Source organism: Amblyomma maculatum, chromosome 6 (assembly GCF_055883805.1).
Source record: "Amblyomma maculatum isolate TAMU_Amacu chromosome 6, ASM5588380v1, whole genome shotgun sequence".
Lineage (NCBI taxonomy): Eukaryota > Metazoa > Arthropoda > Arachnida > Ixodida > Ixodidae > Amblyomma > Amblyomma maculatum.
This window is the reverse complement of record NC_139349.1, coordinates 12,539,299-12,554,076: the sequence shown is the minus strand read 5'-3', so window position 1 is coordinate 12,554,076 and position 14,778 is coordinate 12,539,299. Positions and strand designations below refer to the sequence as shown.

The window sequence follows — 14,778 nt, the reverse complement described above, 5'->3', positions numbered from 1 at the left end:
ACGTCCATGTGTCCTCCCTTTTGTCATTCATCTGTATTTTGTACTGAATTGTTGGCATCGTGACACCAAGAAAAAAATGATTCTCTAAATATTATTTAGAAGTGAATAATGGTGTCGCCTAGCCTCAAGGACCCAGGCCACCAAAATGTCTTGGCGCACCGTGGTCTGTTCACAATAGGGGTTAGCAGTGGCGGCAGCCATTTTTTTAGGGCATTCGCATTAGTATGCCCATTATCACAAAAAAGTGTGCTGCGTTCACAGCAACGTGTGAAGCCTCGGCGTAGACGGAACTCTTAATTCAGCAGAAGGGAAAGAGGCGGAGGGAAGACGGTGGAAGGCGACGATAGCGACGAATAGCAAGCGGGAAATCACTGTTGTTAACCAAGGTCGAGCGATGGGGCAGAGGGTAGAGGCGCCAATGATTGCGTGATTGAATCCGGAAAGTGGACAGAAGGTACGTCTTGTCATTAAAGCTCCGCGTTCTGCAGACAATCTGCCGTTTGCGCCGCTAGAACGCCGCAATCAACGAATTCAGGCCAACCTTAGTTTGTCCACAGTGTCCACTTGGCGCGACCAGAGTGGGCGACACTACTATTTTCCTTTCTCGCCGCGAGCAGGTGACCTCGTTCAGCTGATGGCACATAACCGACGGCGGCGGCGGCGACGCAATGCCACGGCTCTCGTCATTCGCACGGGCGTCATGGCGGCCTGGAACGGCGCCGCCAAGTCCCTGGTGCACGCAATCGCCCTCAAGCCTACGCCCAGTTAGTACGCAGGCTCACTTGCGAACATTTACCACGTTGCTATGACTTCCGTTGGAGCCGAGGGTGTCTCTGCAGTGTAAAACTATTTTTGCGACAATTGTTAACTCCAAGTTTATGCAAATTATCATGCGACTTCGTTGTCGTTGGGGCGGCGGTTAGCAGCGCGTCAAGATGGCTGATCAGAATCGAGTGGTGTCATGACAACGCGCGCCACGCTGATTGGCCAGAACTGCAGTCGAATGCCGGCGTGACTTGCACGCGAAATTCATCGTGCCAGTTCGCCCCTTGCGGGCTGGCCACTACACCGTTCCACCGATCGCCGCCTCCCCAACCTTACTCAGCGACCGGTCTGTTGCCAAAATTCGCATTCATCACCTTGCGTGGGCTGTTGTTTTTTAATGCGTGTTTATTGGGTCATGTTTCGCACTGTCGCCTCCGTGTTTATATATAGGTGTGTAATATGTACAGTGGCGCTCAGCATGAACTGCGATTAATGCGCCAATGATGGCCGTGTGGCAGTTTGCATATAGGACCTGTGAAAAAGCTCCGAAACATTCGCAACACAATACCTGCGCATCCGCTGCAGAATGCATAATCTTTCTGCGTGCTGCAGCCCGATATTTAGTGTTGAGGATCGTATAAAGCGTGGCCGCGATGCTTCGTCTCCAGCTATGCTTCTGAGCTGATTCGCATCAACGCAAGCACGCAGCTAGATTGTGTTGGAGTGGCGCCCTAATCTCCCACTTGCGCCACACGTGACTATAGTCTGAGACGGAGCGGAGGAAGGCATCTGCAGCTTTTTCCAATCTTTGGCGCTCTCTGCGCATTACCTTCTCAGTTTGCGCACCGTTGCCTGCATTAGCACAATTGTTATGCGCTTAGAAAACTAAATCTTGGAAAGGACGCCGCAAGAGGTAGAAATAAAAATAAATTTTTATTTTTCAAAAATAAAAATAAATAAACCCATCATCTATAACAGCCACCACACGAACGCAGCAAACAGCGTGCAGCAGACTACGTGTATTGTATTTGTGACGACAGTATACGCAAATGTTGCCATACCAGAAAGTTTTTTGCGAAGGAACGATATAAAATTACTTTAAAATGCCCTCAACGCACATTAAACACACATTTAGAAAACTAAGTTCATTTGCGTGGTATACGCTGCAAGGAGCAATGGATGAGGATTACATGCTGACCGCTTTCACCTTCCCGCGTGCACTATCGTCTAACAAGGAAAATGCAGTCGCGGATTGGTGGACTTGTGGGCGTCAGTCTATAGTTACGGATCCGCCTTCTGTTGTTCATGTTCTTTTTTTTTTTTTTTTCATTGTACCATCACTGCACTTTTTTCCTTATATTGCTGACACACAGGCTTCTACAAAGATCTGCATGCTACATTCGAACGGAAGTCAGCCATGGCGTACATAAACCTGGTAAGCAGACGCTTCCAATTTACTCTCGTACACGCGGTATCCAATGGATGTTCATGTAGCAAGCTTATTTTCGCATGTCAAGCTTGGAGTGCAAGTGTGAATGAATGAATGAAACTTTGTTTCCACCGAAAAGGAGCCCTTCATACAATGAGGTCACCGAATCTTACAAACTATATCGAAAAGTAGCCGTCGAGCCCCCCGCCGCACACTGGGCATACGACGAGTGTCTGCAAAATGACGGGTAAATCAACAACCATTATAGATTGGGACGTAGACTGGTACCCTCGCCAGATGTTAGCCTAAATAAAGAGAAGCTATCGCGTGGAGGCGGCTACAAACTAATACCATCATGAAGCCGGTCTGGGTGTTTCACGCGCTGCCAGGGACAACGATCAGTGCAAACACTGTGGGGCGAGAGGCACCCTCGACCATATAATTTGGCAGTGCCCACAATCCCAAGGTACGGGACAAAATATAACAAGTAGATAAGCCTGGGATACCCAGCTGCGAAGCGCGGTCCCTGTGATCCAGGACTCACCGTCCACCTGGCGGAAGAGTCCGCAACAAGCCTGGTGTCATGAAGAAACTTATCTACCAACCAGCCTGTTGCTTCTCTCCGGTTTCTGCGTATGCGCACTAGTGGCCTGTCTTACACGGCGAAATGTGCTGCTGACTATAGCTCATTGTAGCTCTCGGAACAAAAAATTCGATACAAGGATTCTCTTTAGCCCCACTGCATATTTTCGATCTGCGACTTCGCAATGCATTTACCTTAAAGGCCCTCCAGTCTCTGGAATTACCGCACTTTGTGTACACGCAGTTACACTCCCATCAGCCGGCGGTGTACGCGCTGAGCCTCCTGCTTAGCGTGTTCTCCGTGGTGGCGGTACTGTCTGGTCTCGTGTTCATCGTGTTGCGCATGTACAACCGCTGCGGCGCACGGCGCTTCGTGGACGTCAATGAAGAGTACCGGAAGCGTTATGGCACGCTTGTCAAGATGCAGCTCGTCTGCATCGGTGGCCTCGGGTGAGCGCAGCGCTTTTTTTTTTTTTTTTTGGTTCGCAATTGTTTGGCCGTTTATTCGGCTCAGAATTCCGCTTCTTTAGCCGCACGTAACCGAACAAATTCATACTTTGCGCCACAGGGGTCGAAATAATGAATTCAATTACCCTGTCACGTGTTCCAGTAAACAAGACCATGTGTCGATACGAGTGCGGCTTTCCTTTTATAGTGGCTTATCGTGACCTGCACTCGTTTCACACAAGCGGCTGAAAAGGATCAAGCAGATGTGGCGACCGTGAAGAATAGCGAAAATATGGTTGGCTTTTAGGGTTTAACGTCCCAAAGCAAGTAAGGCTCTGAGAGACGCCGTAGTAGAGGACTGCGGAAATTTCTACCACCGAAAGAATAACGGGCACTGACATTGCACCGCACACGGACGCCACTCCGTTTCACCTCCACCGAAATGCAGCCGCCAGAAGTTGGGTTCGAACCCGGATACTCCGGCTAGTAGTCGGGCGTTTACCACTGCACCACCGCGGCGAGGCAATAGCGAAAATATCTCCTGAAAGCCCGTAACAATGCATGTACAGCCGTCAGCATGCTTAGCCCGAATGCTCGACAGCATGGCCTGGACTGAGGCCAGGCCGCAAAGCGTTGGCTGCTGGTGCTGAGGCAATATTGTTATGGCATCGTACAATTGCCTCGGTGTGTTTGCGGCGACTGACGGTAGCTGAACAGCAGTTTGATATGACTTCTCTTTCGTGATAGGCCCGTGTCGCCGCCTTTCGCTCGTGGCTAAAGTCAAACACAAGCTCACAGAAAACATTTTGCATTCTTATCTCGACAACTCGATAGGACGTGCGACTGCTCGAGCGCCTTTTAAGTTCGGCCTCAAAACTCAGAAACCAAATATATTGGCCTCAAGAGGCCGAACTACTCTAACCGGCATATTTATTCGCCATCCAAGAATGCACAAACCATTAACCCGCCTTTGCTCTGTTTTTCCAATTTTTTTTTTTTTAAAGTGGTATCTTTGAGGCATAGCTTAAAGTCAAAAGGCGTGCGAGACACAGGTTCATCAAGGCAGCGCTCGCTTCGACGGCAAATGACAAGCTATTTCAAACTGCGCTCCGATTATCTTCAGCCGCAAAAACGCTCATCCAGCCACGCGATGTCGAGCATTCGGGTTAAGGCAGGGGTCCCACAGTGGCCATCTTGGTATTAGTTCAAATTCTGCCACCAGGCTACGCCACTGATTCAGACTGAGAAAGTGCCTACTGGCCTTGCCCCCAGTTGGCCGAGCGACCCAACCTTTGCTTTGTAGAGAAGCTTTCTTTTGTTGGAGGGTGGGTTTTCAAAGCCCCATTCTTCTCCCCGCCGTGCGCAGGGGGAAGCGTTCACCTGTTCTTAGCTTGACTAAAGCAGATAGCAGGACTGCGGTGTGCTAGCTTGCCTTACCACGGCTGAACTTGAGCGGCGACGCACACCGCCGCCGCTCGATTCGGCCATGACCGAATGTGCGTAACGTAAATGAAAAGTACCACCTCGTTTTGTTGTTGTTCACTGTTCTGGATAGAATGGAAGCTTGAGCGAGTTGATGATACATCGTCGACATACGTTCACGATAGCTCAAGTGGATACCAAAAATGGAAAGGTGCGATATGATGGAAGATATTTATGTGGCCCTTGTATACTATACTTTGACTCACAAGAGATTTACACCACTGCGAAAGGCAGGGGCTCCCTGGCCCATTCAAATGCGCACTGTAATAGGTAATTGTGCTCCGACGCACCGCTCGAATCTGCAAGGGCGACAGTGGGAGCACAACTGACTATTATAGGTGGTGTGGGTAGTGGTTATTCAAACAAAAGGAAGGAAAAGAGTGCTGCCGGCCGCTTCAACTGCTATCTAAAATCTGAAGCGCCCAAGCTGCAGCCGGCGGGAAAGCAAAATGATGGGGAGAGGATAGCGAGGGGAAGTGCAGAGGAGAGCTATAGCAAGAAAGTACAAGGGGAGCTTTGTACGTTATTTACAAAGTACAAAAAAAAAAGGGGGGGGGGGGGGGGGGGGGACGCGTTCGCCTCGCTCGCGCGCAAGTGTCGAAGTGCTCTTGGTCCATGGCGCCCCGGCCTTTCGCAGTACTAAAAACATTTTGTGAGACGAAGTATACATCTTTGGTGGTTTCGTCATGAACTCTGGCTGAAATCGATACCTGTATTGTCTTTCCTTTGATACCCATCTTTTGAGTTGTTATCACGTTTGAAGTATTTATAGTAGGATATTCTTGCGAGTTATCTGGCGCAGAACTACTTTTATCAAACGTTATTGCAAATAATAAAATTGCAATAAAGTCAGTACCAATGAACAGTAATCATTTTCTTTTTTCTTTTTTTTAGTTCGGGCTTTTCTAACCATAGAAACTGGCGTTGTTAACTATAGTGAGCTGAGAAAAGGGCAATGGCCAATTTCATTTTACCTTAGAGAAGAGAGTCGGTACTGCGAAATAGCTATAGGTATGAAATACCTACCAAGATGGTAAGCACCACGCAGCTGCCGCAATGCATTCAGGCTAAATTTTGGGGGAAATGAAGTGGAGAGGGGAGGGTAGCAGGCAGTTATGAGGCAACGTCGCCAGTAGAAGCGGGTTAGTTTCGCAAGCGCGTTAGACCGCTCCTTCTCGACCCTTCCCCTTTGAATCTCCTCTGTTCTCTTCATTGGTTAGAGGTACGTCTTTGCTGCATTGCGAATCCAGTGTACGTTCTATATAGTACCGAGTTTCCCTGTTTATGCTGCATTCAGTGATCTTGCAACATGGCCCCCCGAGAGTTGTAATTAGTGACAGAGGTCGCCAGTTTACTGCCGATGTAATTGAAGAACTTCTCCGTTTATGTGCATCTGATTTCAGACATTCGACCTCTTATCACCCTCAGACAAATGGTTTAACTGAACGCACGAACAGAACTCTCACAAATATGCTTTCAATGTACGTCGCATCGGACCATAAAAACTGGGACTGTGTTCTTCCGTTCATCACATACGCCTTCGACCTGTACGCCCGCTCCCCTCGACACACCCTCGACACCCCCCTCCCATTTTCCACTGAAGACGACCCGTGCTTAGCCGAAACCCTTTTCTTGGCCGAAGAAGCGCGGCGATAGCCCGACTGAGGACTATATGGCAACACAAGAGAGATCGAAAGCTAGCTATGACGACCACCATCGCCAGATCATCTATTTCACCGGTGACCGAGTCTGGCTTCGGAAAACAATTAGAAAGCGCGGCTTACACCAGAAAATGCTGGCTCGCTACACTGGACCATACGTGATCTTAGAAACTCTGCGAACTTAACTACCGGATTGCACGCCTTACGGCCAGTGGACGACAACGTTCGGCAAAAACTGAGATTACACATGTTGCCCGTTTGAAGAAATGCCACTCTCATGACAACACCTGACTCGCCCGAAGGCTTCGTTTGCGAAAGGGGGGTAAATGTTAGTCCATGTGATAAATGAAAATGAGGAACTCGGGGGTAGTTGGACGAAGAAGAAGGGAGTGGAAGTGCCGTCTGTTTCGTGTGCACCATATCTTGGGATCAGAAAGGTTGTGTTACACAGAGACAAGAGTGTTACAATATATATATTGTAAGATGGGGGTTTATTGATCAGATCAGCAGGACTTGATCAGCGGGACTGGGCAGATCAGCGGCGAGCACAGCGACAGCGAACACCGTCAGGTCCAACACGCGCAGCGATCACGATGCCACTGCCTAGAATGTTCCTCGTGTACTTCTTCCAGCTTCTTCCTCTTCACTATATATATATATATATATATATATATATATATATATATATATATATATATATATATATATTGGTGATCGCGACAGTTAACAGTGATAGTGATGACGATGATGATAGTGATAGCCTAATTTTGTAGGTTTGAGAAAAAATAGAAAGGTTTTCGCATTTCCGCTCTTCAGCATACTTTGGCGCAATCTTGTAATTTTTTGTTTGTGCGAGGATCCCGGAGGCAGCAATACAGCTGCATTCACCTCGAACCGGTCGGACCAGTCCTTTTATGCAAATGCATTGCGAGCTTGAATCAAATGGCGGGAAGAATAACCCATCCCTACACATCCGGAAATAGCCAGGGAATCGATTTTGCGCAGAAGTGTTTTGGCACCCGTTGTGGGTGCGAAGAGAACCGAACACGAATGGGGAACTAAACTAAGTTCCGTGAGCCAACTCGTTATATCTTTTTTCTTGCGCTTTCCTTCACTCCGCACTGGCCCCTCTGCGATGGCTTAGTGGTTAGGGCGATCGGCAGCTTTATCTATGGGTCCGTGCAATTCCACCGAGCCGTCGCATTTCGAGGGAGGCGAAGAGGGAGGCCCTTGTGCTGTGCGATGTCAGCGCATGTTAAAGAACCCCAGGTGGTGGAAATTTTCGGAGCCTTGTACTACCGCGTCTCTCATAGCCTGAGTCGCTTTGGGACGTCAGCGTGAGCTATTTCACTTGGACATTTCAAATATACCTTCAAGGAGACTCGTATTGAAGCAGGAGTGAGACGCCTCTGAGCGGGACACGCTTTTCCTTCAGTTGATTTCCTGCTTACATCTACCCTGGACGGTAAGATCGACTGGGATTATAGTTGTCTTCAGTGTCCCTTACCAACATTACGTCCTACACAGGCGCATATTGAAGCAAAGGGATACAAGCACAATGGGGCCAGGAGATGGTGCTTCGCATGACCACGGCCGGTCTCGAGGGAGAGCGCGCTTCTGCGAGCGCGCGCTCTCCCTCGAGACCGGTCGTGGCATGACCTGACGCCTCATTGCGTAGCCGGGTCGGACGCAGGGACGCTTTGAAAGCAGTGACAGTGCTAGATATACGCTGGAAGACCCTGTATATGTCCTAAAGCCTGTAATCTGCATTGAACCGCTTTTCTTCCGTTAGAAGGAAGTTACTTAATTGTCAAAAATGTTGAATTTTATTTATTTTTCAAGGCTGACCGATAAAAAAAGGGGTGGAGGGGGAGGGGGGACACTGGTACACCCATAATGGCATGACGGAAAAGTGGTGAGGGGTTCCATTTTCCGGCTCCCTTTGCAAATCCTCGTTCGTGTATATGTCCTCTATTATCCATCACATATACTCAGTAGCATAAAGTCGTAATCTAGTATATGGTATGAAAGGCCACCTGACATAGATATACAATCAGTCTTTAACCGCACTGTGCGGACGTGCTTGTGCAGCCTAGGGGAACGTGTCTAAGTCGGGATCTAATGATCGTTGAGGGCTGGATACCGATCTAACCTTATTTGCGCATCTCAAAGGCGAAGCCAGAGCTGGCAGCGCCTGTCGACTTGTTCATATCATGGGGTATCACACAGCCCAATCAGCAGTCAGTGCATGACCATGTCACCTGCCCACTACCACCTGCCATAGTAATGCCCAGGATGTTTCGCTCGCAACGCCGACGGCTAAGTTTTTGCCGAATGGGACCTTTCACTCTATCGCGTTAAAAGCTACTTAAAGCCATTCTTTCGCGCTGCTGATGACCTGCCCGGTCATGAAATCTGTGCCAAGAAGAGGCTATTAGGTGCCGCTGTTGCTTCTTCTTACCCTGCAGGACATGGCTGTTGGCGTTGTACCTGTGCAATGGTGGCATTCGAGCTGGCCTGGCGGACATGGACGCTGCGGACCGGAGCATGCAGATCGACAGCTACGGGTTCTTCACACAGATGCGACAGGCAAGTCATTGCACGACGTTCGCGCTGACCAGCAAGTTGGAGTGTGGGAATTGTCGACGGCGTCAGCGTCGCATTGCGAATATCTCGGTGCTACACAGCTATCTTTTCAATGTTGCAAAAGGCACAGCTGCATGCCAAGAAACACAGAAGAGATAACGTACTCTCAAATTATGTTCCGCGTATGGTGCATAAGATGCAGTTAGAAAGAGCTGCTGTTGTATTCAGACAGGGAATGTTCTGCCGTCCCTAACCCTGCGATCTACATGCTGCTGATAACTACTTCTGTTCACTGCTTTTTCAGTCGACGTTGAAATAAGGTAGCAACTGACCGCTTCGCCCTTTAGTATCTTGGCTTCAGAGTTGAGGCGTTGCGACCACTTTCCAGTTGGACATAAGATAAGCCACGACGACAAGTTCCCGATTGAGGTTTCGCTATCTTTTTGGATTGTATCATTCTTGAGTTCCCATAACTCGAGATCTCAATTGGAGAGTGGTCACACTATTGATATCAGGCTGCTTGCGTCCCTCGGTACCGAAACGGAACTTTTTTCAAGTGTGTGCTCAAATAGCGCTCACAAATATTGCGGCTCAACGGGAAATTGCACTTTATCGTGAATCGCGGCGCAACGAACGATTACTCGTTGTGGCTGATTACAAATTCAGTGCTTTTAGGTTCTTCGCCATAACGAAAAGCTACCATGGGCTTAATTAAATCGACATAGCCAAAGTGTAGGATGTCAGAAAAGAAGGTTGGATGACATCGCCACCCAGGAATAACGTGATGCTCTTGTGACCAAGGAAGTGGGAGCACTGTCGTGTTCACCCGATATCAACAAAAGTATGGCATCTGTGGTTACGTGATCAAGGTGGGTGACTGCATATTCGTTATCATTTTAGCTGTCAGCTATATACCTTCTGGATACTCAGCAATGGAAAACTCATGTTAGGAAACAGAATTATGCAGTGCTGTGTCGTTAGTTTGTCTATCTGTCTGTGTGTGTGTATGTGGGGGGGGGGGCGTGTGCGTGTGTGTGTGTGTGTGTGTGTGTGTGTGTGTGTGTGTGTGTGTGTGTGTGTGTGTGTGTGTGTGTGTGTGTGTGTGTGTGTGTGTGTGTGTGTGTGTGTGTGTGTGTGTGTGTGTGTGTGTGTGTGTGTGTGTGTGTGTGTGTGTGTGTGTGTGTGTGTGTGTGTGTGTGTGTGTGTGTGTGTGTGTGTGTGTGTGTGTGTGTGTGTGTGTGTGTGTGTGTGTGTGTGTGTGTGTGTGTGTGTGTGTGTGTGTGTGTGTGTGTGTGTGTGTGTGTGTGTGTGTGTGTGTGTGTGTGTGTGTGTGTGTGTGTGTGTGTGTGTGTGTGTGTGTGTGTGTGTGTGTGTGTGTGTGTGTGTGTGTGTGTGTGTGTGTGTCACGCTCTACTCTATAATGCAGAATATGCACCAACTTGCCAAGGAAGAAGTTATATTGGCCATAAAATTGGGCGATGCAGTGCGGAGATAACTTCAGTAGAAAGCTCCTTCGCAGCTACATGTAGTGCTTGTGGTTCGGCGTAGTGAGTCTATAGCTGAAGTTGTATCATTCTCTCCCTCTTCACGAGGCCCCTAAAAGATCTCCAGATGTAAAAAAATCCAGCTGTGAAAAAAAAAAAAAATACGAGAAAAGAACGAGTGGGTTCACGAAAATTTCAGCAGGCGCTAAATCACTTTTAATCATTTCCTTACCCTTTAAAGGCATGCAGCCTTCTTGCACGTAATGTGAATTTATCGATCATTGTAGTAAATTGCACTTTAGCTCGTTAGCCGTTAGAGACCGATAGCGAAGAAAGGCCGGCGTCCAGTGTGATGTCCCTTGTCCACTTGTCAACCTTCACAGGTTAACAAACGGAGAGGGAGAAGAACCGGAGAGGGAGAAGAGCCCTTATCTCTTTCTGGAAGAAAGGAAAAACGATGCCAGAAGGCAGCTTCCAAGTGAAGAACCCAGAAATAAAAATACCAGCAGGAAGAAACTACAAGAGATTCTTTTTGTTGCTACAACAAAAATTCTGCGCGGTTTTTAACCACAAATTTGTTGTGAGAACAGAAATTTGTGTATTAATCTTACAACAGAGAATTACTATATACCGAACTACACACACCAGAAAAGTACTACAGAACTACAAAAATGTACTACATACCATGAAAAAGTTTGACGTTACAACATAAAGAGTACTACTCCATCCTATTGCTGACAACCAGAATTTTGTGTTGTTACAGCTGAAAAGTACTACAGAACAACACACTACAAAAAGTACTACAGTCAAAAGAACTACAGGAAAGTACAGGAAAAGTAGAAAGGTAGGCTTGAAAATCAATATGCAGAAGACTAAGGTAATGTTCAACAGCCTCGGGAAGGAACAGCAGTTTACATTAAGTAGCGAAATACTGGAAGTAGTAGGCGAATATATCTACTTAGGACAGGTAGTAACCGCAGATCCGGACCATGAAAAGGAAATAAGAAGAATAAGATTGGGATGGAGCGCATTTGGCAAGCACTCGCAGATTATGACTAGCAGCTTACCGGTATCGCTCAAGAGGAAAGTATACAACAGTTGCATCTTGCCTGTACTCACTTATGGGGCTGAAACGTGGAGGCTAACCGAGAGAGTTCTACTTAAGTTGAGGACAACCCAGAGGGCTATGGAACGAAAAATGGTAGGGGTAACATTAAGAGATAGAAAGAGTGCAGAGTGGGTCAGAGAAATAACTCAAGGTATACCGACATTCTAGTAGAAATTAAGAAGAAATGGACATGGCAGGCCATTTAGTGCGAAGAGAGGATAACCGATGGTCGCTGAGGGTAACAAACTGGATTCCAAGGGAAGGAAAGCGTAGCAGGGGGCGGCAGAAAGTTAGGTGGGCGGATGAGATTAAGAAGTTCGCAGGTGTCAAGTGGATGCAGCTAACACAGAACCGGGTTAAGTGGAGAAATCCCGCCCTGCAGTGGGTATAATCCCGCCCTGCAGTGGGTATAATCAGGTTGATGATGATGACTAAGAAAAACAGAAAAGTCTAACGTTACGAAGTCCACCACAGAATATTCCATCATATTTTTGACTCAGTTCTGTCGTTGTTTTCAACTGCGATATGACTACGAATGATTTAGTGAAATTGAAAACGACTAAGAATAATTCAGAAAAAATGAAGATAGCTACGAATGATTCAGCAAAATAAAAAACAATGAAAGCAAAGTGGAGACCTGATTCTAACGCATTCTCATTGAATAATTACTGTTTAGCGGCCCTGTAATTATTCGAATTTTATATTGTACTGTTTACTTTTCGTGCGGTTAGCTTTCTGATAACCTAATATGTTTTTCAATAATAATTGGTTAAAAATTACCTCTTGTACTTTCTTTACTAGGAACAAGTTTTAGCCAATGGTACGAATTGTGGAACCTTCAGCTCGCTGGCAAACACTGTTAAAGCACGGAACTTGTTATATAGTGAATTTTTGTTCTCGTTTAGATTTTATTAATTGGCTATGTACTGGCTTGTTTGCTATGTGTACTTGTAATTTGGCTTTCATGGCTTTCTTGTATCCCGTGCCTTGAGCCGGTATATGCGTGGGCTCGTTCAATACACGCCAGTCGCAGTGGGATTATGGTCACGTTCAAATAAGTCTGAGCTCCATTTGTAACGGCTACAGAGTCCGTTAAAACAATGATCAAGCTATTGTAGCGTGTGCAACAGCAGCCGCTAGGCTGCTGCTCATCGAGAGTCTCGTGCGCGGACTCGAAGAAGTGGCCCCGTGGCGTTCGAGAAGAAGCTGACGTCTGCTGCTGTCACTCAGTGCTCTCTGGACCTGCTCTTCTGTGCTTACTAGGTCAACCCCCTATTAAAACCAACCTTCTGGTTACGGGCCTGAACGGCTACGTGACACTGGTGGAGGTGAGGAGACTTCTGTGATGGCACAGGCAAGTCAGCATCAGTTGCTGCTTCAGCTGCAGCCTCGTACGCCCCCCAGTTTCCATGGCGCTACCGTGGAAGATGTCGACGACTGGATCGAACAGTTCGAGCGAGTGGCGCAATTCAATCAGTGGAGCCCTGCTCAGAAGCTGCGCAATGTATATTTCGCCTTTGAAGACTGCGCAAAAACGTGGTATGAGAATAGGGAAGCCAGTCTTCAAAGCTGGGATTCCTTTCGCCAGCAGCTGCGGGACACTTTTGCCAGCCATGACCGCCGTGATCGCGCACGTCGCCTCCTAGACGCTCGTGTGCAACTACCTAACGAGAGCGTGGCCATGTTCGCTGAGGACATGACCCGTCTCTGCCGACGGGCTGATCCCGACATGACAGAATCAGCGAAGTTGCGCCACCTGATGCAGGGCGTAAAAGAACCCCTTTTCGCTGGTCTGGTTCGCAGTCCACCCCAAACCGTCGCGGACTTCATCAATGAAGCTACCCTCATTGAGCGAGCCCTGCAGCAACGATACCGGCGCACGGAGTCTGCCTGTCGTCAACCCTGGGTCCACTGAAGATCACTCTCTGCGTGAGCTGATCCGCGAGATAGTTCGCGAGGAGCTCCTCAAGTTCAATCTTGGATCGCCTAACCCGACTGCCGCGGCTGTCACCGAAGCCGTGCGTGAAGAAATCCGTCAGACATTTTCACCGCCTGAGTCACTGTTGCAGCCACGTTCTATGAACTACGCAGCGGCTCTTCGTCGGCCTGCAGTGCCTCCTGCGCAACAGCTTCGTTTCGAAGCACAGCCGCCGCACGCTCTGCAGTCACCGTTCTACCAACCTTCCTACCAGCCGCCAACCCAGCAGAGCCTCGTCATGCAGCCGTCCGCTCCTCAGCCACTATCCTACCAGCCTCCCTACCAGCCGCCATCCCAGCAGAGCCCCGTCATGCAGCAACCAGTTCGGAAGGCAGACGTCTGGCGCACTCCTCGCCAACGGCCGCTGTGCTACCACTGCAGAGAACCAGGCCACTTGTACCGTCGTTGTCCATACCGTGAACTCGGTCTTCGGGGTTTTGCTCGTGATTCCCCGCGTCCCCGGGTCGGCGAACGCCCTCCAGAAATCGAAGAATATCTGGCAACCCGGGCAACCTCTTCGAGCGACAGTACAGTCTTCCCCCGTGCGCTACTCGTCACCCGGCCGCCGTGAGTTTAATCATGTGCCGAGGCGCCGGTCGCCAAGTCCACACCGGGGAAACTGAAGGCGGCGACCTCAGGGGGGCAGGTTGCTGACGAACGGAATCGATGTCTCGAAGACCCTCCCGTGACGACTCAGCCCGATGCTGTGACTACGATGCCTCCGCCGCCCCATGAACCCGAAACTCCCAATCAACATCAAGCCGATCACGTTGTTAGCGCCGACCTTTCCGCTCTCGTCGGCGGACACCCAACAACCGCTTTGGTAGACACCGGAGCAGACTTTTCAATAATAAGCAAGAATTTCGCAGATCGGCTCTCCAAGGTGAAAACTGAATGGCTGGGGCCGCAAATTCGCACTGCTGGCGGTCACCTCATGACGCCGATCGGACGATGCACTGCCCGAGTAACCATCGCCGATTCAGCCTTTGTAGCCGTTTTTGTATCCTGCCGCACTGCTGCAAGGACCTCATACTCGGCATGGACTTTTTACGTGAGCATGGGGCCATTATTAATGTTCCTCGCCGTACTGTAACGTTTTCGACGCCTGCAACAATGACCGCTGACACAGAACGACGCCACGCACCTTTAAGCATCGTTGACGCGGATGTATCCATGCCGCCACGTTCGTCTGCTCTCGTCACAGTCAGGTGCGACGACCAGTCCTGTGCTGCCGGTGTTGCCGAACAGAACACAGA

General features: G+C 48.8%; 2 long non-coding RNA genes across 2 annotated transcripts; both read left to right on the top strand.

The window, feature by feature from the left end:
• The first annotated feature begins 2,673 nt into the window (after positions 1-2,673).
• Positions 2,674-9,271, top strand: LOC146185096 (uncharacterized). The gene is made up of 3 exons (XR_014707949.1): positions 2,674-3,226; positions 8,835-8,955; positions 9,257-9,271. It is a non-coding gene; the product is annotated as an uncharacterized LOC146185096 (long non-coding RNA).
• A 282-nt stretch (positions 9,272-9,553) lies between these two features.
• Positions 9,554-10,958, top strand: LOC146185095 (uncharacterized). The gene is made up of 2 exons (XR_014707774.1): positions 9,554-9,821; positions 10,820-10,958. It is a non-coding gene; the product is annotated as an uncharacterized LOC146185095 (long non-coding RNA).
• Positions 10,959-14,778: the final 3,820 nt, after the last annotated feature.